General features: G+C 34.6%; 1 protein-coding gene and 1 long non-coding RNA gene across 3 annotated transcripts in view; one reads left to right on the forward strand and one right to left on the reverse strand.

Annotated features, from left to right (window-relative positions):
• Window positions 1-27526, forward strand: part of CSMD1 (CUB and Sushi multiple domains 1) — a 1179538-nt gene that overhangs the window by 681675 nt on the left and 470337 nt on the right. The window lies entirely within an intron of this gene.
• Window positions 2362-12887, reverse strand: LOC116965666. Its single transcript, XR_004409531.2, has 2 exons — window positions 12740-12887; window positions 2362-2521 (listed from the first exon to the last, which is right to left on the reverse strand). It is a non-coding gene; the product is annotated as an uncharacterized LOC116965666 (long non-coding RNA).

The following is a 27526-nucleotide window of genomic DNA, read 5'->3' on the forward strand; positions in this document are numbered from 1 at the left end:
CAGAATGATAGACTGATAGAGAAATTTAAGAAGAGCTCTCTGAAGGTCACTTGGTCTAACCTTCTGCTCAAATCAGGGCTGACTGAAGCTACATCAGGTTGCTCAGTTCTTTTTGCTGATTTTTAATATCTTCAAGGCTGGAAATTCCATATCAGCTAGCTTCAGTGTTTAACCACCCTCATTGTGATATTTTTCTTCATAGTTAGAATTTACTTTCTGGTGCAACTACTCTCTTCAATGCACACTTATAAGAGTCCGACTCTATCTTTTCTATAACCATAATGAGGAATCTGAAATCAGCAATTAGATTTTTCCCATCATCAATATCATGTTTGATTTCTATATAAACTAATGAATATCCCAAGTAAGTGAGTACTAATGACTATCCACCATGTTTTGATTCCATTTCAATATATAATTACAACTAATCCCAGGTGATTATTGACTGAATTCATATAATTCTGAAATTGATGTATCTTACTAAACAGAAAACTATCTTCGGAAACTTAATCCCTTAAGATTGGTGAGAATTCTTGAGAGGTCCAGAAGGAATAAATTGGCATATAGGCAGGTAATTTTCTTGAATACTTGATAAACTATGAAAAAACAAACCCAAAACAAAACAAAACACAAACTACAGTTTTTTATTACAAATATTCTTCCCATCTTTCTCCCCTCAGATAACAGAATATTCACATCATTCAAAACATGTGAGCCTTATGTCTGATATTTTAAAACTGAACTGCTGCCAGATGTGCTGTGTAGGGCAACCCTGACTTGAGGTCTATCATCAACATTTGTTTGATAAAGAAGTTCTTTTATAAAGTCAGTTATAGTAACAGATAACTTTGCTACTTTAGCTTAACTTGTCCAAAAAACTGATGTCTATTATGTTTTGAGATTTCTTGTTTAGGAGGAGATGAAACCTTGACAGATTTTTATTCATGTTTTGATACTGACTTTTAACTTTTGTCACGGACACTGATAGATAGACACTTCTTAGTATTGTGAACTGAAATAAAAGACAAACCCTTTCTTGTGACACAGGAGAACATCCATGAAGCAGGAGAAAAGAATGAGAATAAATTATTTGTAAGACATTAGAAGAGAAAAATAATATGTCAAAGAAAAGTGCTAATTTACATCTTACTTGTGTATTAGAGTATTATTGAACAAAAAATGAAAATTTATGTAAATTACAGACACATGACTACTAAGATATCTGACAGGACATTCAGAGCACATTTTTACAAGTCACTGACAGTATTTAAATATAATTTTAATGCTCTGGAAACCTGTTGAAATTTGCCAGTTCATTCAGGTCCCTGTGCTAAATCTCAATGCCTGGCTACAGCATTATTATATAATAAAAGCAATTGTTCTTCTAGGTCTTTAAAATATTGATGACCATGCTACAAGAATGTCATTCAATCGAGCATGCAAGACAACCCTTTAGAAGATCTGGGGAAGAAAGATTGTGGCATAAGAGAGAAACTTATATCAGGATCGAATGTGATTAGTGAGATAGAAATTAAGATGATTAACAGTCCTCAGATTTATGCAATATTTTTAATCTCCACTTCTGAAAATGCTCTACAAAAAGACTAAATATTCCCATTGTAGAGATGCAGACAAAGGTTTTCTGGTGTTAGTAGTCCGGCTTACTATGTCATGAACAGATGTAATTTAAAATTGAAAATGTAATTCCACATTAACACAGAATACTGCTTACAAATCCAGAGATTATTGGTTTTCATCCCAGTGTCCAACACTGAGCCAGAGGCTTTGTAGGTGATGTTTTTTTTCTGTCATTGTTTTTCTTTCTGGAAAAAGTAGTAGATAGTGTCACAGCAGAAGATCATATAATATCAGGTCTCATATAAGGATGTAAATAGAAAGTAGAGCAGACACATATAGATGGTTGTGCTAATAAATTACATATATAAATTTCATCCCTTTACTGCTCAGTATTTGTTCCTTTTGAATATAACTGTACTCATGGTATTAAAAAGCTTTTGAAACAGACTTCAGTGGTGAAAATGTTAAGCTTTCCTCATAGATATTCTCAGTAAGGGCTTTTCAACTCTAGTAGTTTATAGAAGCATACATATCAAGGGAAAGAACAGAATCCAGAACACACAAACACACACCAGAAAAAAAAAAAAAAAAAAAAACAAAAAACCAACCAACCAAAAAAAAAAAAAAAAAAAAAACAAAAAAACCCCCCAAAAAAACAGCCCAGTCCTGGAAACAGAGTTACATGAGAGATATTTTCTGAATAATATAAAATTATAAGCATATCCCACCCCACCCCCCACCCCCCAAAAAAAAAAAAAAACCAAACAAAAAACAAAACCATACCTGCTCTAGGTACCAGTAACTTTTTTTTTATTCAAATGTATAGTTTTGCAGACTTGACTGCTTTTAAGAAAATAACAATCATGTCTGTATCTCCTAGGAAAAGATGCTGGAAGTTGCCTCATACTCAGGGTTTTCATGGACAGAGTGTTGCACTTCACTTCTAAGAGAGAAGTAGCAGTATGTTTATTGATACAAAACAGCAATTTAACAAAGTTTGATAGTAAATGCGACAGTGGTTTATCAAGATTCAATGACAAGATACACTGGATATTTAATGCATAGATGACAGTCAGACAAAACTGTCAGGGAGACCCTCCTGTTGAGTCATGAGGTTCAGAAAAGACCCCCTTGCATTCTAAACTCCTCAGAGAGGAGTTTAAGTGTAACTGGATCCAGACTTAGTCCAAGCCTTGGTCGATGGTTTTTGTCTAAAGGAATATATATGTGCGATCAGTCCTTTATATCACTTAGGTAAGGTTGCAAAGTTTCAGGGCACTTATTCTCAATTATGACACAATAAGGATTCTCTCAATCTTGAGGAGTAACCTTGAAAGGCATCACTACTTCAGGGGAGATCCTGGCATGTAGCCTGCTGCCACGCAGGAGAGCTCAACGGGCCCTGGGCTGTCCACTATTTATGGAGTAAGATAATTGATTTATAGTCATACTTACATACTGACTACAGACGTTAGTTTCTTCCAAATTTGTCTTGAGTCAGACATTGACCAGCACTGTGGTTAACTGGGCTAACTGCTCAAATTATCCCTTGGCTATCGTGTTGTTATCTGTCTCCTCTGAATCCACATGACCAGACGCATCCATTATGACTGCCACTGGTGGTTTTCACTTGAGCAGGGTTATGGGAAATATAAGTCAGGTTGAGACAATTTTTTATTATGAGATCATTTTACTCTGTGTCCACCTATGTAAATATATATCAGCTTTCCCTGCTTCTATTAATTTTAGGGCTGCAAAAATATGGTTTAAAGGTGTTAGTATTTGTATCTCATATGTAAGAAGTGGATTATATTTCTGAGCAAAACGAGATACCCTACTGAGATCAAATACAAGAGAATATGAATGAGATTCTGTGTTTCATTTTGCGATGCTGCACAGTAGTCTTATCAAGCAAGTGTAACGGAGAAATAAATGGAATTTTTGTAAGTTATTTCTTCTCATCTATTTATTTATGTTGATGATTTAATTTAATCAGAATGAAGTAGAATTTGCTTTGATTTTTGTGCAACATGCTGTGTTTTAAAGGCTAAACTTTATACCTTAACATTGTTCCTACTAACTAGCTGCCACAGATCATGGGAATGATGCTTTTCTCTGACCTCATCTAACTTCTGCATAGGAATCTCTATGTTCAAAGAAAGAAAAAGAAAACTTTGGATCAAGAGTCAAAATGAAGAGCTAATGACTCATTACATCTGTAATCTAGCTACCATGATTTGCAAAAGGCAAAAATAATCTTTATATTTTTACAGTCTTACCCTCAGTTCTCCCTAAATTCGTTTACTTCAAAGAGATGTTTGTGTTTTATGAAGACTTCTTGATTTATTCCTTCATAAAGTATAGCGTGTTGTTAAAAATGTAGGACCCTTTATATGAGATCAGTCTCCAAAAACTCTAGTTCAGCTCTGAAAATTATTGTATGGGGCTTGCAAATACAAAAGTGAAAGCAATGTAATCCAAAACTGGGCTGGTATTTAGAATATAGTGTCTTGCTAATAGCTTCATAAATCTTTTGTCTGACTGAAGAGCCAAAAGAGAGGTTTTGATACTTTCAGCAGGTTTTCATTTCACTTCCAAGCATTTCCCTCACTCAAAATTTCTATTGAACACAGTAATAAAAAGTTCCTGTACAGGAATGCTAGTAGTAGAATATGTAAAAAGGACCAGGTTTTTGTTCCCTTGTTTTCTCTTATTTGGCATTCTTAATACCACAGGTCACCTGTGGAAGATACTTCTATCAGGCTGTCTGTGGGCTCTGTACACTTCTGTTAGAGTATTTGATGGCATCTGAGTAGTTGAGATACAGAGACTTCAGAACCTTGAGGTTATTAAAATTCACAAGTACTATTATGTTATGAGTAAAATATTGACTTATTTTTTTTCTTTAAGTTTTTCTGAATAATAGAAGTCCCAGAGAAATAGTCTGCAGCTTTCCTTCCCCCATTTTGCACCAACTCCTTTAAAATAAATATCTTAGTAGGATCACACCATATGATTTTTTTATGTTGAGGATATTTTGTCTGTCATGCCTTTAAAATTGTAGACTCCCTTTACAAATGGAACTTACTGTTTCAACTTAGCAGTATCTCTTTGATGGTATGAAAATAGGGCAATAAGAAATGGGAGCAAAACAGTTGATTGTAATATACACAAAGGGGAGAAGAAAAATAATGATGGTTTTAAAAACTGAATCATGGAAATTAATTATGCTTTATTTCAATAGTCTCAAAAACGACTAGGTAAAAATCTTGTTCTCTCCAGTTCTGTGGAAGTGGTTAATTTCATGGGACAGGATCCTTTTTGTATTGTCCCTGACAAAGTCATCACTCTCCAGAATGTATGTATCATTCTTACTCCATTTATATGGCAAAATCATGTGGGCTTTTAATCTTTTTGGTGTTCCAGATGTGATGTTAGTGAAGTTGGAGTCTTATTGTCCTTTTATTTTGTTAAAAAAGGTGAAGCAATACTCACACCACATTATTTATTGGTCATGGTTGATCTTAGTTAAGTAAATATTAGTATTCTGTTTCAATAAGAGGGATTATGATTGATCATCAATTGGTATCTGCAACAATATACTGTTGTCATTTGGGCCTGGTCGGCAGCTAAACACCCCACAGTCGCTCACCCACCTTCCCCCCACTTGGGAATGGGGAGGGAATCGGAGGGGCAAAGGAAGACTCACGGGTTGAGATAAAAATAGTTTAATAACAGTAACAAAATAACACGCTGACAGCAGTATCAACAGGTAATGTACAATACAGCTGCTCACCACCCACTGACCAACACCCACCTGCTCCCAGCTGGCTATCCCAAACACAAAGGCACCACAGCCACACTCCCAGAAGTGGCAGCCCCTCCCCACCCACTCCTGCCTTTATGTAGTGAGCACAATGTCACATGACATGGACTATTGGCCAATCGGGGCCCAGCACTCCAGCTGTGCTCCCCCCGCCCCCGCACACAGGTGAGGGCACTGGGACCTGGGGTCTCAGGGTCTCAGGGTGCTGCAGCTCCTCCCGCTGCCAGACCCAACCAGGATAAATAACAAGTAACATTTTACTCTGACACAAAGCTAGAACTACAAGTCTTTATCCTAAATCAGATGTTAGTAAGCTCAATTCAGCTTACTAGTAAAATAAGATTAGAGCAATATCTTTCATTTTACTTACAGTTTTCTTCCCTTGATTCTTTCTTAACAGTTTTATAACTGTTATTTTTAGCATATTTCTTCTGTTTACCAAATCTGTTTCCTCAGTTACATATGTCACATTAATAAAGCTAGTAACTGCTGTTCTCAAAAAATAAAGTTACAAAAAGTAAACAAACATGTTCCTGCCATCTAGTCCTTTACCATGATCAGTGAGCTATCAAATGTATCTTACAATAGCTTTTCTTTTACCTTAAATACCTTCTTGGTGTTTCTATGGTACAGAGACCATTCATCAGCCAATAATGCTGTATGATAAAAGACTAGTGGAGTTTATGTAATTCAACTCAATACAAAGAAATTATAACTATTTTTTTTTTCTGGTGATTTATTTAATAGTTTAAAATGTATTTATAATGAAACATATTCTGTATATTATTTGAAAAGCATCATATCAGATAAGAACGATAGGTGTTTTTTCATATAACATGAGACATTTGTTATCCATATGACATATGAATCTTCTTAGGCAGTTACATCTTGGGTAAAACTTCATGACCCTTGGAAAAATACTCAAGAAATTCTGTTACTTTGGATAGTTCACAAAAAAATGTCAGTCAGCTAGGCTTTTTACTTGTGCCTCACAAACATTCAGGGTTCTTCATCATAGTCTTAGTCAAAGAAATGGGGTACCAGTACATAATCATAAACATTTATGATTTCAGGATGGTGCCAGAAGGTATTAGCAGCATTGGGTCACTTTGAGACTGCTGGACCAAAAGTACAATTCCGCCGCAATAATTTTTTCACAACCTTTTCCCATACTGCTTGATAACATAATTACATAATAAAAATCTGCATTCATGACACATATATGAGAATAAATAATCCACACTGTGAGTCTTAATTTTAAATGCATATCTTTCACTGATGGTAATGATATGTATTCTATATAGAAACCCTTTATGCAACCATAGTCTGATATAAATTAAAAACCTGTTTTATTTAGCACAGTTGAAATAATCTGTTAAGTAACCCGAGTTAATTTTGTATTTCCACCTGAGAAATTGCACTGCCTCTTTCTTTTATAATGATAGATAGCTAAAGTTATCAAAAAGGACAAAACACATTATCATGGGTACTATAGAACTGGCATGTCATTAAACTGCTCCTCATCAGCTAATTTGGGAACTGATTGAATAAATGCTGCAAAAATCTTTTCCACCTCAAAGGAAGGAAAGTTAATTCTACAGCTACTGTTGATGGACTCATGACTAATTGTAATATGCAATAATGAACAGATGTACCATTTTACAGACCCTACTGAGATAATAAGCAGCTTTTATATCGTTATTTTCAAGCCATGTCAATCTCCTTCTCTATAATATTTTATTTACAATAGACATGTTGGCTGGTGAGTGCCTATCCAGTTGGCTGTAGGTTCTTTGTGTTTACTCTCTCATCTGAGTATTACCACAATATGGCAGTATGTATTTTGGGATGCTTAAGCTTGTGGTTTTCATGCTTCAGATATTCACTGTTACTGTAGCTGCACCCTTGTGGACTGATTTTACATGTTGAGTACTGTCACCAACATCAGTGGGAGTTCAGAGTACTTAAAGGCTATATTGTAAACTAGGTAGATAAAAAGTTCATTTTTTAAAAATTTGAGGGTAAAAATACAATTACTGTGCTTTATTCAAAAAAAGAGGGGGAGAAACCACACCAACAAATACTTCCTCAAAATTTATATGAAAGCAATGACTTTAAAGGAAAGTTATTAGAGTCTTATACCTGAAAAAAACCCAATTATTTTTGTTTAGAGATCTCAAAAATATCTTTTAAATTATTAATATTTTTTCCCAGGGAGGATAACAAATCATGTACAATTTTTATTTATTTCTTAAAGTCCATGTGGCTGCAAACTCTGTCTACTTTTCATAATTCCAAACAATAAAGATTCCCATATTAAGAATATTTTTTCTATAGCTTTTTTAACACTTGGATGACCCAAACCAATATGCAAAAAGCATTAAAATTTCTAATTACTATGAAATAGATTTATTTAGAGTGGACTCCAACTGCATTCCAACTCTTCTACAGCATATTTCAAACAATCCATCTTTCAGTAGAGCTGTAATAAGTACTCATTTCCAGTAGTAATAATTTTCTGAATTTATGATTGAATGTCAAATGTCTCACTAAAACCACTTTTCTTACCAGGTCTTTTGAGGCATGATGTAAAGAATACCATTGTGGACTCATAAAATCTTTCCAGTTATAAGAGAGACCTAGTGTCCATGCTTTCAAGACTGTTCCTGCATTTATTCAAACAACTGCTTTGTGTAAAAAATATATTTAAATTAATGGAGTCAAGAGTAGAACTTAATCTTCCATTACAGATAATAGAAATTTTCTGTTTTCATTTTTTTTATTATTATTTTTCCTTACTTCTCAATGCTTTAAGACATTAAAACAAAGCTTAAGACAACTGTTTTCTGAAGTTGGGCACAAGAGGATGGCAGAGGGTCCTCCCTGTATTAGAAACATGGAGATTAAGCCACTGAACCTGTGGAATGCATGAATGTACTAAGGTTTCTGCACCCTAGGCTAATATAGAAAGGATTTTTTTCCTAACTATGTTTTTTAAGAAAAGTGAGGTGTTGTTTTTTTTTTGTTTTGTTTTGTTTTTTTTTTTTGTTTTTGTTTTTTTTTTTTTGTTTTTTTTTTGTTTTTTTTTTTTCTGAGAAGGTGGAGAGAATGGGGATCCCCAACCCTGAAAACTATGTTAGATAGATTTCAAAAAGATCCAGTAGATAAAGCTTTTATAAGGAGTTTTGATGAAAGAGCACCGTGTTTCTGGATTCAAAAATCTGTGGGGCTTTTAAGTCAGATACTGATGAAATTGGGTGTTGCATACTGAGAGTTCCAGAGCAGGGTATTTAGGATCAATTAACAACTGGATGTCAAACTTTACATGTGCCCGATTTGATGTGCCCAGGACCTTTCATGTATTTGTCATTCCAGGCTCAGATTTGATTTATAACAGATACTCTTCCTCCTGGGCTGCAAACACAGAGCACTTTTTCCCCTCTGTTAATGTCTTCCATAGGAAAGTGTTCTCTACGTGTAATTTTGATTAGAAGTTTTGGAGCAAGAAGCACAACCACATGAAAAAACATAGGTCTCCATTTAAGAATATAATTTATTCTTTCTAAAACTACTTCCTGTATAGCTGCATTTGATTCGGACAGTGCTAGAACAGTCAATGAGATCATATCGGAAGTGAGGCATTAGATGAGAAAAGACAATCAAGTTGTCTTCCCTTTGATTTTGAACTTCCTATCCTGCTAAATGCAAATTTCTCATACATTGTATGTTGGAGCTGAAAAAAGTTCTGTTACATGTTGTGTGTACCACTCCTCTTTTGACCTAAATAATCTGAGATAGAATTTGAAACCAGGGATTATCCATTGATAGAATCAACAAACAGTGTATTGAACCTTCAGCGTTACTGGTATCGTTTTGTATTTTTTGAAATAAGATAGCTAATGCCAGAAAGAAAAAACTAGATAGTGCAGTGTGGAAGAACTAAAGGCAAACTGAAACTGCTGAACAAGTGAAAAGGAAATCCCATATTTTACCCTAAAAAATTTTTTATAAAAGCTTTGTGAGAAGTTTTATTTTCTGTAAGAAGAAAATTAAAGACCCCATCTGGTCCTTCTTTCTATTAATGAAAGCAAGACCAGGTGAGGAACACATGCATTATTATTATTGTGTTGACAGATATTTTCATTTAACATATATATAAATAACAAACATTTAAATATTCAATTCAAATGAGTTTAGAGTGAGATGTTTAAATAAAGTCATACAGTGACAAACTGCTGAGCTTTATGATACTGTGGGCTACAATGCCTGTCTTAATAAAATTATTTGCTCCTGAGACCAATTATATCTTCTGCATGAAAGGCAATTTAAGAATATAGCTTGAGTTTTAGTGATTTCAGAACACTTCCAAATCACAAGGGAATAAAATTGCTTGATTGATAAGAATTAATGCATCTTATTTTTTTCTTTATGATGACTTGAAAAATCAGGGATTTTTTTCTAGTTCTGTTAGATGTGTTTCTAGTTCTGCTAGATGTGAAAAAAAAGAAGTCAATCTGGGAAGGAAAAGTACCACTCATAACATCTGACCAGGAGTGTGTCCATTTTTACATTAAAAAGTGATGGATTTTTGTAGGGGTTGTCACAGACATCTCTCAAATGCTTTGCATGGTTTTGTTAATAAAGAAATTGTAATCAGTTCCACTTTATTAAAATTGAAAGTTTAAATTTAATTACTTTGACATATTAAAAAGTGAAATAAATGAGTAGCTATGTATAACTAAGCATATTCTCTCTGAGTAAATGGATCTATAAATATGTCTAAAAGCCTTTTAATTATTTAAAAATAGAAATGACAAATCTTCCTGCTGCTTCTTAGGGTATAAGGGTAATAGTTGATTAGCCTACAGGTTAGTTATACAAGTTCCTTAGAGTTGAATTTGGCAAGAGAGTAAAGGACTTGAACTGAAATATCTCTATGTTAATGTCTACATGTGGAAGGTGTCTAAGCTCTCATTAGGTAAATACAATGCCAACCAACACACTAAATTGAGCCTAGTAATTCATTTTGCTTACCAGCCAGCCAGTAGCAATGCAATTCACTTGCTTAGGCATATCCTGGGGCATCTGAGAATGGAATTGTCAGATATGTCAAAAGATCTGTTGAAAGTTACTCCTTTACAGAGCAAGAGGTGAATTAACTGAGTGTGGCATCTATGTTGCCTCATACACACATAATTTAGATGTCTTGGTTTCCTTTTGGTCTTCAGACCAGTGTTGGGGCTGAATTCAGCAACTCAGCTGCCTAAAATATAAGTGTCCAGAGCCATATGAGATGTCCTAGGGTATATGAACAACTCCAACATGTGCTTGGCAGACCTAACTCATAAAGTCTACAGAAAATGTTTTCCCTTTCATTTTACCAATGAGAGGTAAACTATTTTAAGACATCTAAATGTCACTATATTCCTGTGTTTAAATAATCAAATCAACAATTAAGTCCTTGGAGTTCAATCTAGCTCCCTACTTGTAGGCATCAAGTGGCATTTGATATTGACAAAAGCCCATGTGAGGCTATTGGAGATTACATATGACCTGGGGCCTTCTGGATCAGCAGCTAGATTGAATGCTGGGTGGTATATCTCAAATGACCCTAGGCACCCAAGTATGGCCAACTGAGTCATAAGTTACATGCCCTAAGAGTTCCAAAATTACATGTGTAGGGATAGTTCCTGGGCCACAGTTTGCTTGCTCAAGGACTAAGAATGACCAAGAGTACTCACAAAATAGGTGTCAACCTTTGCTAGGAAAAAGCCACTAAAGTGTAATTTTTATTTAGAGCAATAGAACATAGGCTGTTCTAAAACCAAGGAAAGAGTCTTTTTGTTGAAGGAGATTTTGTTATTGCAAGTCAGAAGTTCTCTGTTACTTCATGGTGCAGAAGTAATAGGGATACCTGGGGTGATCTTGGTACTACAACTTTTCCATGACTGCTATTTTTGTGAGTCTTGCCATAAGGGAAGCTATTCCCCAGAATTTTTCATGTGTGGGTGACAAGGTACTGCTATAGGGTTAGATGTTTAATAAAAAGTAATGGTAAAGGACATATATCCTAGACTATATTTAATGTGAAATGCAATATTCCCAAAAATAAAATGTAAAGGTACATTTGACTGTTGAAGGAAAGTGAATAAAGTCAAGTAAATAATTTTAGAAAATATTTTTGTAAACTAATTTTTAGTTTATAAAGACATACTGCTTGTACCATTAGAACTAGCAAAAAACCCACCATTCCAGGACATAAGTTTCAAATCATGAATTCTGTCCAGAACAGAGCATGGATGTTTAAGGAAAACAGAAGAACAATCTATTAATGGTTTTTTTTTCCCTTTTCAAATATCCAACAGTAGAACACACATGAGATGAAAAGCCAAAATTACAAAAATCTGTCTTTTGTTTGACTAAAACATGATTTGATCAATTTCCATTATTTGTTTTCTTTCTGAAGCAGGAAGGAATAATACTTGCAGTTATTTGCTAACAGATGCATTCCTCAGTTTCAAAAATAGGTAAATGAGTATTCTTTGATTCATTAAGAAATTTTCCCTAAACAGTTCCGTCATATCTGTGCTCGGTTTCTTTAAGCATTTCACTGTTGTGAAAATACAAAGCCTAGGGAAATCTGAGACTGACAAACTGTTACTATCTCTCCTCAATTTCCCCTGATGGATTTAAATAACACTATGCAATCAAAATCAAAAGAGGTTGCTTGATAAATATGTCGCTTATGCAATCTGTGTTAACATTTAGTATCTCAGTGTCTGCCAAAGTGTCTCGATTAATCAGTTCTATTTTTACATATAAATAAAGTTTGTCTGCTGCTTTAAATTCTCTGATACATAAGCGTCCGTCACTTTCTAAAGTTCAACAAAGAGATGGATTTAGCAAAGCATCTCATGACAAAATCAGTATCCTTGGTTACATCATTCACCCACTATCTTTCTTGAGTAACTGTAATCTATAGAAACAATGCTAAGTATGAATTAGTCCCAGTTACTCATCCATTAATATAAATAGTTAATTTTATAAGATGTAGTGCCATTAATATGTGATTTCAAAGCTGATTTATTACAATAACTTTAGGGATAGAATTAACCACCACTGAGATTTTGAGCTGGACAGTGGAAAGCATTTCAGAGAAAAGAGAAATTATAATTTCAGCTAATAACGTTCAAATTTTCAGATTACTGTCTATTTTATAATTTATTATCTTCTTCTGGTAAACAGTAAAAAAGCTACTTTAAGGATTTTAATGGCTGTATGTTGTCAGACTTGAGTTTCATCTGTAAGCACCCATTTATTTGTCCTTGCACTTACCTGTGTGGAAAGATGTTTTATATTCTGTGAGTATTCTGGTTTTCTTTAAGGCATCCCCCTGAACAATATCATCATTATCCATATTTCCAAATTCCTGAAGAGCTGTATTGCTTTCTAAGTTCTTGAAGACCTGTATGTTTTGTGCAGCTCTCAGTTTGTCACCTGAGGTATCTGCTCATCCGAGTACTACATTTTTTCAGATATAGCCTTCCTGCTGTGTGATTTAAGCAGATCACAAATCCCTAGATTTACTATAATGCTGTAGGGAACACACTTGTGCTTTTTTTTATTTTATTTTTTTTCCCCTGTGTTTGTGTGCATGAAACACAATTAAATAAACTGAGAAGTAAACATCCATCTAGGTAGATGGTGGATGTATACAACTGGTACAACTGTGGTAGAATATAGGAAGGGATCAGTGTTGAGGCTACTATTATTTTATTTTACTGTTATTATCTTGGCCACATCTGAATGTTTATGCACATCTGTGGTGAGTTGAACTTGGTTGGCTGCCAGACACCCACCCAGATGTTCTTTTACTCCCCCTCCTCAACAGGACAAGGGAAGGAAATAAGATTAAAAAACTCATGGGTTGAGATAGACAGGGAGATCACTTATCAATTACTGTTAAAGGCAAAACAAACTCAACTTGTAAAATTAATTTAATTAATTGTCAATTAAAAATAGGGTGGGATGGTGAAAAACAAACACAAAACCTTCTTCCCAACCTCAATTTTGATGCTTCATTCCTGGATCCTCTACTCTCCTCCCCACATAGTAGTGCAGGGGAATGGCGAACGAGGGTTGTGGTCAATCCGTAACGGCTCCTCTTTGCTGCTCCTTCCTCCTGACATGTCTGCCCTGCTTCAGTGTGGGTCATTCCCACAGGCTGCAGTCCTTCAGGATAAACCTGCTCCTGCATGGGGCATCTCTGCCCTCATGCCTGGAGCACAGACCCCACCTCCTTCTTTTATTTTGGTGTTTATAGGGTTCTCACACTTTTTTACCTCACTCTTCACACTTTACAGGTCAGTGTTTTGCCCTTTCTTATATATGCTTCCCCCTGAGGCACCACCAGGGTGTCTGTGGGGCTGAGCCGTGCCCTGCGGTGGGTGGGTCGGAGCCGGCTGGAACCGGCCGTGTCCGGCGTGGGGCAGCCCCGGCCTCCCCTCACAGAGGCCCTGCAGCCCCGCTGCCAGCTCCTGGGCACAGGAACCCAATATAACACCTCTTACTTAAAACTTAGTTTCAGTAAAAGACTGTTAGACATGCAATGGAATTGTGTCATTTGATTTGCCTTATAGAACAGCTATTTACAAAGAAGTGTTCTCACATGATGAAAGAATAAGAAGAAAGACATTTGACAGATACTAAAGGTACAGAGTTTCTAAACATTTTTTTTCAGCTGAAGCATTTGCTAATATTAATGAAATATTTTAATTTGATGAAGTGAAGCTTTTCTTACAGACAGGTAGCTAATTATTTCCAGAGCACTTTATGTCAGATCTTGTTTTCCATCTGTTTCTTGGTTTAGGTGGGTGGTTGTTGTCAGAAAACTTGTTACATTTAAGCAAACAGCTTAATCTCATTTCAAAATTAATATTTAATATTAAATGAACCAGTCTGCATTTTCTGTGCACTGGCTGGAGAACGGGACCCTGAAAACAATTTTCCCTTGAGAACCATTTTTAATAAAGACAATAATATAAAGCAGTAATGTCTGAAAGTCATTAATATGCCCATAGAACAATTTGTAACTATAGCTAGAATGGTTTAACTGGAAAACAATATGAAGATTTCTTTACGTGTTGAAATGCATAAGCTTAAAACCATTTTGCTTTCTACATTGTCTAGCAGAAAGCAATCATCCTGGTGTCAGACCCCAGACCCCTTTTGAGTCCAACTGGAAGATACCATGGCTAAAGCAGAGACACCTGTTTCAGACATTAATGTCTTTAAATAAACAAGTGTATTTTATCAGAAATTGGGGGGGGGGGCGGGGGAAGCCTCTGAATTGCGCTCTCCGTTGATGAGGTTGAAGTGTTTGAACCAATGATTCTATTATTTATTCCTAATCCTTTCTCCTACATATCTCCTGCAGCTCTAGAAGAGGGTGTTGTGCAAGTTTGGGTGACCTCCTCATAAAGTTCAACAAGGCCAAGTGCACATGGGTCAGGGCAATCCCAAGCATAAGTACAGGCTGGGCAATGAGTGGATTGAGAGCAGTCATGCAGAGAAGGACTTCAGGAAATTAGTAGATAGAAAACTGACTATGAGCCAGCAATGTGTTCTCACTGCCTAGAAGGCCAACCGTATCCTGGGCTGCACCAAGAGCAGTGTGAGCAGGTCAAAGGAGGTGATTCTCCACCTCTACTCTGCTCTTACGAGACCCCCACCTAGACTCCTGTCTTCAGCTCTGGGGCCCCCAACATAACAAGGACATGGACTGAGTGGGTCCAGAGGAGGCCATGAAGATGATCAATGGGCTGGAGTACCTTCATTTTGAGGACAGGCTGAGAGTTGGGGTTATTCAGCCTGGAGAAGAGAAGGCTGCAGGGGGACACTATTGTAGCCTTCCAGTACCTACAGGAGGCCTAAAGGAAAGATGGAGAGGGACTCTTCATCAGGGAGTATAGCGATAGGATGAGGGGTAACAGTTTTCAACTGAAAGAGGGGTGATTTAGATTAGCTATAGGGAAGAAATTCTTTACTGTGATAGTGGTGAGAGACTGGCACAGGTTGCCCAGAGAAGTGGTGGCTGCCCCCTCCCTGGAAGGGTTCAAGGCCAGGTTGGATGGGGCTTTGAACAATCTGGTCTATTAGAAGGTGTCCTTGCCCAAGGCAGTTGGGTTGGAAGTAGATGATCTAGTCCCTAGGACTAGGCCTCTTCCAATTGACTTTAGTAACTAAACAACATGAGAAAACTATATTTAGATATAAAGTTACCTATGATAAATTTACAGCTTATGCAGCCTGAGTTCTCAGAAACTATCCATTTAAAGCTTAGCAGTAGTTCTCATTTCTTTTTCTTCAACCCTAAAGATCATCTCAATAACATCTATCTGCTTCTGTTCGACTTCTTCCAAACATAGTAACAGCATGATACAAATGTTTGTTTCTTTATCTTCATTGGCTCCTCTTCATTGAATAATGTTTGCCAGAGGTTAACATAGTTCATTAAGCACTAGGGAACATGCTGAACATTTGACTAAATCTTACATTTTTAACATTTGAATTGTCATTACAAAAATGGATGTAACAAATTATGGTGAGAGTTATTTTGTAAAATTATACTATCTGTGAATATTTGCAACTGATCTTTATTAGCATAAATGAAACAAGAATAACATTTTGTATGGTTTAGTTGCTTACTACACGTAAGAAGAATTTAGATTCAGTGATAAGTGACAGGACACACAAGTGGGTGGATTCTCTGATATCCCAAATCTGAGTTGCAACACTGAGAGTGTGTGTATATGTTTTGCTTCATTTTTATGAATGCTAGTGTGTGTTTCCTTCCAATTAGACAATCTTGCTGTACGGGGAGTTATTCCCCAGAATTCTTCTGTGTGGGTGACAAAGTATTTCTCCTGGGTTAGATGTTTAATACAAAGTAATGGTAAGGGAAGTATATTTGCCATTATAGTAAAATGCATTATTTGTGGTATAATTTCCAGGAAAAATATAGCATACTGTACTGCTGCATTTTTAATACAAATGAAAAAAAACAAATTCTAGGCATAACTTCTATTACCATAATGATTTAGCCATTTTGTGAACACATTGTAATTTCAAGTTCCGTAAATACATTGTTGTACATTAAATTTTATTCCTGTATATGCAGAATAATTTTTATTATAACCTGGTAAAATAAATGGCAAATATAACATTTTTGTATTCCTTTCTATACAGGGATACATCGATTTTCATTGTACTAACATAGTAATTTAGTTAAATTATTTTGAAATTGCCACAAAATTATTTGGATTTTTTTGACATATATATTACTCATAAATGTCTGCCTTTCAAAAATTAGTTTCAATTTTCCTTTGTTTCTTTTCTTTTCAAATGAATGGGAGATAGACAAGAAAGAAATAAACAGTAAATTACATGTACAGCTCTACTCATTCTTTTACAAATCTGAATTTTTACTGCAGAAATGAAACAAGCTCAAATTCTGAGTATCAGATAGCTAAAATGTTTCCTCTTACTCAGTTTGGGAACCTGAATATTACATCAAGCTTACAATCAAGATAAGGGTACACAATTAAAATTATGGACATAAGACTGTTATTTCTGGAAATGTAAAAAAATAACATGATTTCATCTCTTAGCACAAAATAATTTAACACCTGTGAAATGAATTTATAAACAATCTGTTTGTAGAACAAATGAGATTTTTGATGGAGCCTGAAATTTCATTCTAACAGGTTATAATATTTAAAATCCTAAATCACGTTTAGCACAAGGACTAAGATCCATGGTTAATTTTCCACTAAATTTGCATCAGACAAACCACAAACAAGATTACCTTTTATAGTTGTAAAAGCATGGAAGCTTTCTGAATCTGCTTATGTAAGTAGTTCCACAGAGATGAGTTCCATGAGAGATGAGTGCTATTTAATCAGGGATCCTTCTGCAGCAAGACTTTCATATAAAACATAAACATTGTATTTAAAATGTATTTTTTAAACATTAAAGGAAAAAAATAAAAACAATGATGCCTCAAAGTATATGGGTTTAAAAGTTCATTTAGTATTTTCAGATTGTCAAAGCTGCTTGTGTTTTCAAATAATTTTAAGAGCAGAGGAAGGTATTTGATCCTGAAAACAAAATAAAGTCATTACTATGATGATCTGTATTTGTTTGAATCATCATATTCACATTACTGAAGGTCTTGCTTTACAATAAACATACCAAAATAGGAAGCACAACTGAAATAATTCTTTTGATTATTCCTAAGAAGCCATCAGAATATTGAATATAAATAATATTTCTATTTTTTTCAAGAGAATATTATTTTAATGTGATGTGGAAATTTTGAAAAAATATACCACATTATTATCTGTTGAAGTTATTCAATGGGACTCTTAGATATGTTAATAAGAAAGTGTGAGTTTCAGAAAATTTTCTTGCCTGGCTTATGTTTTTCATAGGCAAGCTATGTAAGCCTTTTGTACTGTGTATTAGGTTTTTAAAGCTGAGTTGAAAATTTCATGGGGAAAAAATGAATTTACTGTTGTAACAACTTCCCATCACATTATTTAGTATTTGGACCTTATGTTCAAAATTAAATCATTTAAGCAAATATTAAAATGAAAACAGTAAACAGTCATGCACATCTCTTCAAGCTAATAAGGTCACCAGTACAACTACAACACATGAGTTGACTGCTTACAGGTAGACAGTAAAGAGCACCAAGTCAGCCTAGAAGGACTATCATCCTTTACTCCATCAACCTTTGCTTTTACACATGTGCAGAGAGGAGCAATTATTCAGTCCCCAAATCTATTGGAGGAAATGCAAAAAACTTAATCATAGTTATCATTATTCATAATCAAATGAATTTATATAGCATGGTTTAATAATAACGGAAGGTCTGAAATAGCAATTGATTTTGTGAGGCCATACATTGAAGAATAATTAGTGAGCACTCCTCTTCCGAAAACAATTATAAACATTTTGAAAAAATCTCAGTCCTCTTTTTCAGGTGTAGCAACTGATATTTCAGTGTTCCAGATTATTTGTAATGCAGATGATTTTATAATCCTCATTATGTTTTTAAGGGTTACTAGAGCCTCTTGCAGAGTCTGAAAATATCCAATTCAAACTCCATTTGTTGAGGAAATTGTTCTGTGGCAAAACACAAAGACCAGTTGATTGAACTACTTTCTTTTAGATTGATCTGTCCATAAGGACATCACCAAAAAGAATTAAATCTGTTTTATGTGAAAAGCACCATGCACATACATCACCGTTCTGCATTCTTCCACTTGTCATCTGAAATGATTGGTTGGTAATAGTCAAGATGCTTTATCATTATCCTTAGCATCTGGGAAATGGTCCAATGTAAGTTAAATCTCAGTAAATTATTAAAAGCATTTTAGGATTTTTGAACTCGATAATGGAATTTTGTGAGTGTTCATTACCACTGCAATTTAATATTATTACTGAAATTGAGTTAAGAGACTAGTAACGTGGTAACAGCTTTGGGATGTAATTTACAATCATGAAAGATAACAAATCCACACTTTACTGGTGTGTCATCAGTGTTTGGTAAAATGTATTTAAAGAAGCTAATTAAACTTCCTAAGACCTCTTGTAGCATTGTAATCTTTCACAAGCTTTAATCTAATGAACCACTAAAATTATATACTACTGCAGAATAAAGTCTGAACTGCTTGATTTTACTTAAAATTGAAATATAGTTGTTCTAGGAAGAAATATCTATAATAATCTGGCCAAAGTAATGCTAAAACTCAATGTTAGCACTAGTTGTGAATTTTAAAATTACAGTGAGTTAGACAAAGAGCTAACTTGCATTATGTTTAATTGTTCTATAGTTATTTTATTCAGAAAAGATCTGGTCAGACTGGAAAAAAAATTAAAAATCAGACAGCCATTTAAGAGTAGGGAAGCAAATATTCAGTGGTATGGGAGGCAATAGTTCTTGTAGCAAGATATCACATTGATACAGCAGTGTTAGGCAACTGGAGTTTATGTGGGCTGGTATGGTATTGTGTAATATTATCTTTGTTGAAGTTATGATAGCATCATCATCTTTAGCAGAAACTCAAAACTTTGATGTAAAGAAAAATGAATACAAAAATAGAATATCAAGTATTTCAGGACTTCATTTTTGTGCTCTGATAAGTTAAAATAAACAGTAAATCCTTCTTCTACCTTCAGATATCACTTAGGACACACTGAACACTTGTTGAATCCCTAGTAGTCCACCTAGAGCAGGCACAAGCAGGGTTTGACATGGTGCTTCCTCTCAGTTGGCTGCTTGTTCTTCATGCAGTGTACTGGTATATGCAGTGAATAGATGCTTTGGAGTCATCATTAACTCAGTCTCTAGATATTTCCACCTTTTCTAAAAAACTTCAGACATTAGGAGCTGTAGACTGAATAAATAAATCTGTTTACAAATTCATTCCTTTCAATCTCGTATATTCATGAAGCTTTTGCTGTCAATCTGTTCTAACTATCATTAGATTTCCAGATTTCACCTACACTTGTTAAGACTATAATTATTATAGTTGAAGCCATAGTTTTTATTTTAAGTTGTATATTGTTCTTGATAACCAAATTTTGTTTAGGCAGTTAAATGCAGCAGCTGATGTCTTGTGTATTTGTAGTAGTTCCCTTTTGTCTTTGTTACTGTCAAGATATAAAAAGTTATTTCTCCTTGTATTATTTTGCTTACTGATAATTTCTGAAGGTTTTATTAGAATTGTGAGGATTTTTTTTCATGAACTGTAGATTTTTTCAGTCTGGGAATTCTTCTGTTTTGTTGTTGCTGATATTTTGTGTTAGAAAAATTGGTGTATCTAACTTTCTAAAGGAATACCTGTGATACAGAAAAGGCAAAAAATGCTAAGAAAATGTATCCATGTTTAACAGTGATGCTTACGTTGAGTGATTGAAACCTAGCTGCTTTTATTTTGATGTGCCAGGTTTCAGTGATTTTTTTTTCTTGTCATCTCATAATATTTTGAAATATCCCACACTAAATCCCAACAAAATCTGACAAACTCTTTCATGAAAGTCTATGGTGAATGGATGTTGCCATTTAGATTTCCTTCAAAATAACTGTACTCATAGCAAAAATTTTTCAATAAATAATCGTAAGAGACAAATTCTAGATCTTTGTTCCTTTAACTTATGATGGTATTGAAGAAGGTACCCCCCAAATATTAAATAAGTACAAGCTAACAGTTTTTCCGTATTCATGACTCTCAAATCTTTGCTATTTTTCCACTGTGCTGAAGGCCTGTTGTGGTTCTGTATTTGTCAAAAATATATTTTATCAGTAGAAAATACCTGTGATTTTAGATGTGTTTTCAACATGTACCTCCAGAGATTTAGACTTATAGTCTGTAGCTTTCTATAGTTTATAGAGTTAAACTTTGGATTGGAAGTCAAATAACACACACACTTAAATGTCTCAAGGATGCAGTGGATGCACCCTGGTTCAGAGTGAAGGATAACTCTGCACAAAAGATATTTCATATCCTTATTTTTCAAAAAATATATCTGAAATCATTTACCTTGAGTCAAGAAGTAACAGTCCTATGTTCCTCCAATAAAGAAAAAACTTGCATGTATTGTACTAAATACCATCTATATACTATGAAGTCTGTTTTTTAATCATATATGTCTGATGTTTTCAATATAAATATAATTTATAACTTCTTTATTTTCTCTTAGAATTAGTTGGGTTTAGTTGTTGTATTGGGAAAGTAAGTTGTCTGAGTGTAGTATGTCCAATGTAGGCAATAAGCTTCATAAAGCAGTATGGGGAGCTTCAAAATACATGAAAAGTTGTTAGAACAGTAAATTACTCATTGTGTCAGCAATTAAGAATAGCAGGCTCGCTGTCTAGCTAAGCTCTTCAGCGTGCTAGCTTTAAAGGTTTTGCCTCTTAGCCACAGTAAAAATACCTATGTCACGGTATTCATTGTTGCTAATACTTCCTTTCTTGCAAGAAGACATGTGGCTGCAAAACTTTGCTCCTTTCACCAGTAAACCTAAAATATCCACTAAAAGAGCTTGCGAGGAGGCTTGATTCAGGAAATATTGCTTATCAAATGCCATGCTCACTTAGCACAGACCAAGACTGCCTGGCTAAATGAACAGTAATACATTTGGTTAAATTGAAAAAATAAGCATTTACTATTGAATGCAGAAGCAACTTACCTCCTTAAGGAAATGATGTATAGTGTTACTGAGACAAGGATCTAGTGCATGATAGTTATATCATTTAGCAACAAGGAAATTGAGTAAATTCTGTGCCTAAATTAAAAAAAAAAAAAAAAATAGACATTCACATGGCTTCCAGAATATGCTTTACTATAAAACATTGTATGGTTGCATTCTGATAGCAATTTGACAGAAGAAGTTCTCTTTATCCCCATCCGAATATTCTCTCAAGGGAACTAACATCACAGATATTTTTATACTGGCATTAACAATAAACCACCTGAAAGTAACACAATTTTAATTATGTCTAGAGTCTGAGTCCCAATGGCATCTCTTTGGAAAGCAACTCTTATGAGCTTTTACACCCCACAATTTTCTCTGACTTTTTCATTTTTCAGTGGCCACATTTTTTTTTTTTTTTTTTTCTTTTGCAAATACAACAGACATAAGATTTAGAAGGGGCATATCTACAAAACCAGAATACATTTGTTGCCTGATACTCTGTGTGACCATGTATTAACAGGCTATGTACAACTCAGTTTGTTTTTGGGGCGCTTTTTGGTTTTAGTATTATTATGTATTATTTGAGCAAATATTTGCCCTATTGCTTGTTTTTTTTTCTTCTGTGACATTTGGGAGATATTTTTCCTACTGAACCAACAGATATTACTCTTGCTTAACAAGCTACCAAATAGTAAATCCAGAGCCTGTGCAAAACATGTTGTTTTCTTTGCATATTTTAAAATACATATAACAGCATCATAAAATTGAATAGAAAAGTTTTAAATCAGTTTGAGGAAGTTTTGTTTTTTCATTTCAGTTCTTCATTGTTAGGCTGAAATTTTCTTCAAACAAGATGCATTCAACATTTTATGTCAAACTGTCCTAGATACTTTGTCATGTTACACTGCTGGTACAGCCCAGAAATTGTATTTCACTACATTATAATTTCAGAGAAAGGAGACAATTTTTGTGAAGCTGGACTATCAAAATGTCAATTCCTATTAGATATAGTGGTTGCATGATACTTCTTGTTTAAATTTATTTTCTGGTAATTACCAAACAGTATTTTTGGGGGAACACCAAGTTTTTCTATTTTCTTATAAATAGAAACGTAAGTTGATGTGTGCTATGTACAGACAAACAGGGAAAAAAAAAATCAGGAATATATTACTAGAAAATTGCATTGTTGCCCACTACTTTTATTATCTGGGGGAAAACTTTGTGTTTCAGGTGGAAGTAAAGTTACTTTTTGTCACTTAAAAATAGCCTAAACAAAAAGTCAGAGTCTTTTACTTAATGATACAATTGTAACTACAAAATATTATGCCAAGTGTGAGGAAAACTTGTTAAAAATCTAGATAAGTCAACTTGCCTGGCAAGATATACTAAGGATGTAAACATTTTCCTTAGCTCTATATCAAGATACATTTTAGAATTGGCAGGAAAAGCTTTAAACTTAAAAATTAATCCAAATATCAATAAAAAACAGCAAGGGTAATTTTACTACTTGAGAGTATCAATGAAACACATACCATTAATAAAATGAATAAATATAGTGTTGTCTAACTTTATTCTTAATATCCTTAGGAAAAAAAGTGATACAGCTGCACCAAACTTCCATCCCAAGGGAAAGTATACTCTTCAGAAATACAAAAAATACAGTTTGGACATGCATTTAGGGTTATACACTCACAGTGTGTTGGTTTGCTTATTTGTTTGTTTTTAATGTTTCCACATGAAGATATTAAGAAGACTGCCTTTTTAATATCATTGCTTGGCTACAGTCATGTCAATGTTTCATCCAATTAGTATATTTGCTGATCATGCTTGAATTTTCAAATTCCATTATCCAAATTCTGGAACTATGTCCACATGAAGATACAAAACAATACGACTTTCAAAGTTGTTGAGAGTCGCCATCTCAGCAACCACATAGTGTTACATAGTGAACAGATAGAACATTAAAACAATACAACAAAAAAAATCTGTTTTCAGTGTTCTCAGACAGAAATATTTTATAATCCTTTTTATAAACAGGAAGAAACTTCTAATACCAGATAGAGCTAATATTGCAAACTCACTGCATGGGCTCTTATAGACTTTTTTGAGAATTCAGTATAGAACAAGGATTTTCAGAACTGAATCCTAATGTGTTACTAATTAGTCCATAAAAACTTATCTGAATTTGCCTAGTTTTTTCAGTCACATAAAGACTGGGCTGTTTCTTAACATTCCCGTATTAGCAATAGAAATGCACATGGAAATAGTAGCTCTATCAAGAAGGGCTCAACTGAGATAACATTTCTTGGTTTAATGAAGTCTCTATTTGTCCTTAAATATAATGGTCTAATATTAATACAGTATATCATGCTCTAAAAGTAAGTTAATGTATAAGTTAATATATAAGTTAATATTTAATAGAAGGGAGGAATATATGTGAGTCATTTTTGATACATAATGCTTTTATGCTAATCGTATTTCTTCCATGGTAAGAAAGATGAATAAATAAACTTTCACACAACATGTTTCAAAAAAAAAAAAAAAAAAAAGTTAAAACGTAAATTACATGATTATGAGATAATGAAGAGTCAAAATGGGAAAATATTGAACAGATATGCCAATTAAATTCCCTTTCAATGTATAGTGTTTGGGATTTTTGTTTTGGTTTTGACTTTAGGTTTTTTTCTGTTCAAATGTACTGAAAAGCAAGATTTGAATCTCATCAGACTAGTTCAGGTTTTCTCATTCTCATAGAATTTTACTTCCACAAGAATGAGGACAAAACAAAAATTTTCAAAAACTTTTAATTACTTATATTTCATATGAAAAAAGAATGACAGGTGTTATACAGTGTTACAGTACGATGTATAATGCATTGTACACATCAGTGAAAACTGAGGAATTGAATACTGATTTCACTTGAGATTTATCTTTTTTTTTGTTTAAGTATTGCAAAACCCTCAGCTGGTTCTGAGCTGGTAGATAGTGAGTTACAGTACCTTTTCTCCCAAAGTTTTTTCTAAGTCCCTAAGTCCTCCATAGATAATTACAGGTCTTCTGGACAGTCTGAAAGCAACTTGACATGAAAGACAGCTTGTCTTCAAGGCACTGCTAAATCCAGGAGAGGTGGTAATGTGGTTCTATATGGTAATACTGGGTAATATGAACAAACTCTTTTTAATGTTATGTCACATCCCACTCAGACAAGGGAGACAAGTGACTTAGATTTGTAAATCCCCAGTAGAGTGGACAACAGTGAGACAAGTCTCAAAGTCCATGCGTAAACATTTATTATTTTCTCACAATATACTAATTGGTTACTTGATAATTGGTTAAGTATATAATGAATATACTTAGTGATATAGTATGACTTGCATTACTTAATGGTAATAAGGGAAGGGGGGGAGAAAAGAAGGAGATAAAAAGAGAGAATAGAGAAATAGAAATCACTGGTCAGGGGTCCTGTGTTTGTCATGTGCTAGTTCTTCAGGGGTGCATCCATCTTGCTTTCTTGCTTTTTTGTTTTTTTGTCTGTTGCTTGCTCATTTGCTTTCCCTCCTCACCCCCCCTCAATTTATACACACTTTCCGTGGGTCCGTCCCCTAGGCCAATCCACATACATATGTATCACATGTATGGGGAAGGGTAAGGTGCTTCATGGGATTATGTAACTAGCATGATTTTGTTAATCTTAATTGGCATATTCAGGGGTGTCAACTTTAATATGCATTTCATGGATAATGAAGCAAAGGTCATTCACTAGACAGATGGCCCTTGAAACTTTACAAGATGCACCAAAGCAGAGCTGTCCTGCCTTCACAAGATTCCCTCTTCCATCTGCATCCTGTGCTAATCAGGCAGCCTTACTAGCTCCAGACTCCACATTATTCACCCCATGACTATAGTTTCGCAACTTCTGAGTGTTGGAGGCATTTGTTGGTCTAGAGGACCTCCATGCCCTCCCATCCCTTATCTGTTTCTCAGGCTGTTTTTCTCAGCCCCTGTATTGGGGAGTTACAAGTTGGCTCTCACATGATGTTATAAACAGTAATAGTATTTTCATAAAAAATTGATTCATACTGTGGGATATATGTATCAACCTAGTTTAAAGTAAGACGTTGCTGACTGAAAAGGGTGAAATACCTTGGTTATGATGTTGGCTGCTGAATGAAAATAGAAGCAAGATAGGAATATACACATATGTAGAAACACAGAGATACAGAAATCACATGTGGAGTATACAAATAGTCCCTGTACTCAGTAGGTCTTAGCAGCATGAGATAGTATGTAATACAAAAATAAAGGATAACATAATTTAAAAAGATTGTTTCATACATTGTTGAGTGATGTGATGCCTGAAACTAATGCCATCCTGTGCTGTAGACTGATCCTGTAGAGCAGGATGCTTGTCCACAGCTGTCAGTCAGGCTCTTGCACTATGTTTGGCAAGTCATGGGATTGTGTTACTTCTGGGGAAGAGGTATAAAGTAATTTTTAAATATAACACCTCTATTTTTTCATGTAGAAAAGTGGATCTGCATGCACATATCTGTAGAACAAATGTGACAGACCTGATTCGGGCTAGAGGTGTCAGAGGATCACTGAGCACAGTTGGGATTTTATCACTTTATAGATTCTGTGAGCACTAGGCAAGCTGCTGCCTTATTTTAGACTGGAAAGGATTTCTTCCTGTGCTGTCAAAATGAGTCAAGATGTTACAATTTTATAAATATGTACATGTATGTATATGTATACAGTCTTCCCCAAAATAGGTAAGGACTAGTTTATTCAGGAAATTATTCTAGACTGAAGTCCTTATGATGCAGTAGATAATAGATGTTTAGTATCAGTGCATGTTTTATAGGAAATTCATTTACCTTACAGTGACTATATCCAAAAGGGTAACAGGAATTAAGCTCTTGAGGCATCTTCCTTGCTACAATGAAGAGTTAATGACTAGTATTTCCTTAAATATTATGACAGTATGATTCTGAGGGAGAACATACTGTTTAAGAAGTTGACATGAAATGGTGTGGAATAGGGTATGTGACAGCAGCCCTCACAAAATGTGACTGCAAGTATCAGGGATAGTGATCAATAGAAAGATTTCAATTTCCTAATTGCCAATATGTTTGTTTCTGGTTTTTACCCAATATTGTAAGATAGATATATAAGCAACATAGGAAACAACTGAGATCCTTATGATCTTTCTTACTGTATTAATCTATTTTGGATACAGATCAATGATCTCTCTTTTCCACTCTCCATATGGGCTGCGATTCTTACATTTTGGGTATACAATAACCCATTTTTCTGTTCACTTCCATGGCACCCACATCCTGATGAGCAAAATATCTGTAGCCTTTGGAAACTGTTCAAGAACTGTAGGTTGAGGAGGATTCCAGATGTCCTTTTTATGACCTGTATGTTGTCGTGTATAAGTTTAATTTCTCAGTAAAGCACACTGGATTCTGACAGGAAAGAGACCTCTTAAGCTTTTTTTCTATGGTCAGCTGTAGATAAGACCTTAGAGCTGCATTCAGATGACTTTATTTATATGTAAGATTTATAATTAGACACACGAAATGAAATGCTGAAACCTAGCATATGTCTAGCTTCTAGGAGATGTATGAAACAGGCTCTTCAGATCCAAGGAGGTAAAAAGTCAGACGGACTCCCATGCCTTGGACTATCTGTGACTGTTGAAAGTAGAGACTTTTTAATAATGAACGCTTTTTAAACTCTGCCATAAATATACTTAATTATTAGACCTGTCACTTATTGTTTTTAAGCTTTAGGAAATGTAAATATATTTATGAGAAAAAGAAACTGCATGATATATAAGCAAAAATAATACTT

This window comes from Tyto alba, unplaced genomic scaffold (assembly GCF_018691265.1).
Source record: "Tyto alba isolate M040663 unplaced genomic scaffold, T.alba_DEE_v4.0 Super-Scaffold_40, whole genome shotgun sequence".
NCBI classification, from domain to species: Eukaryota; Metazoa; Chordata; class Aves; order Strigiformes; family Tytonidae; genus Tyto; species Tyto alba.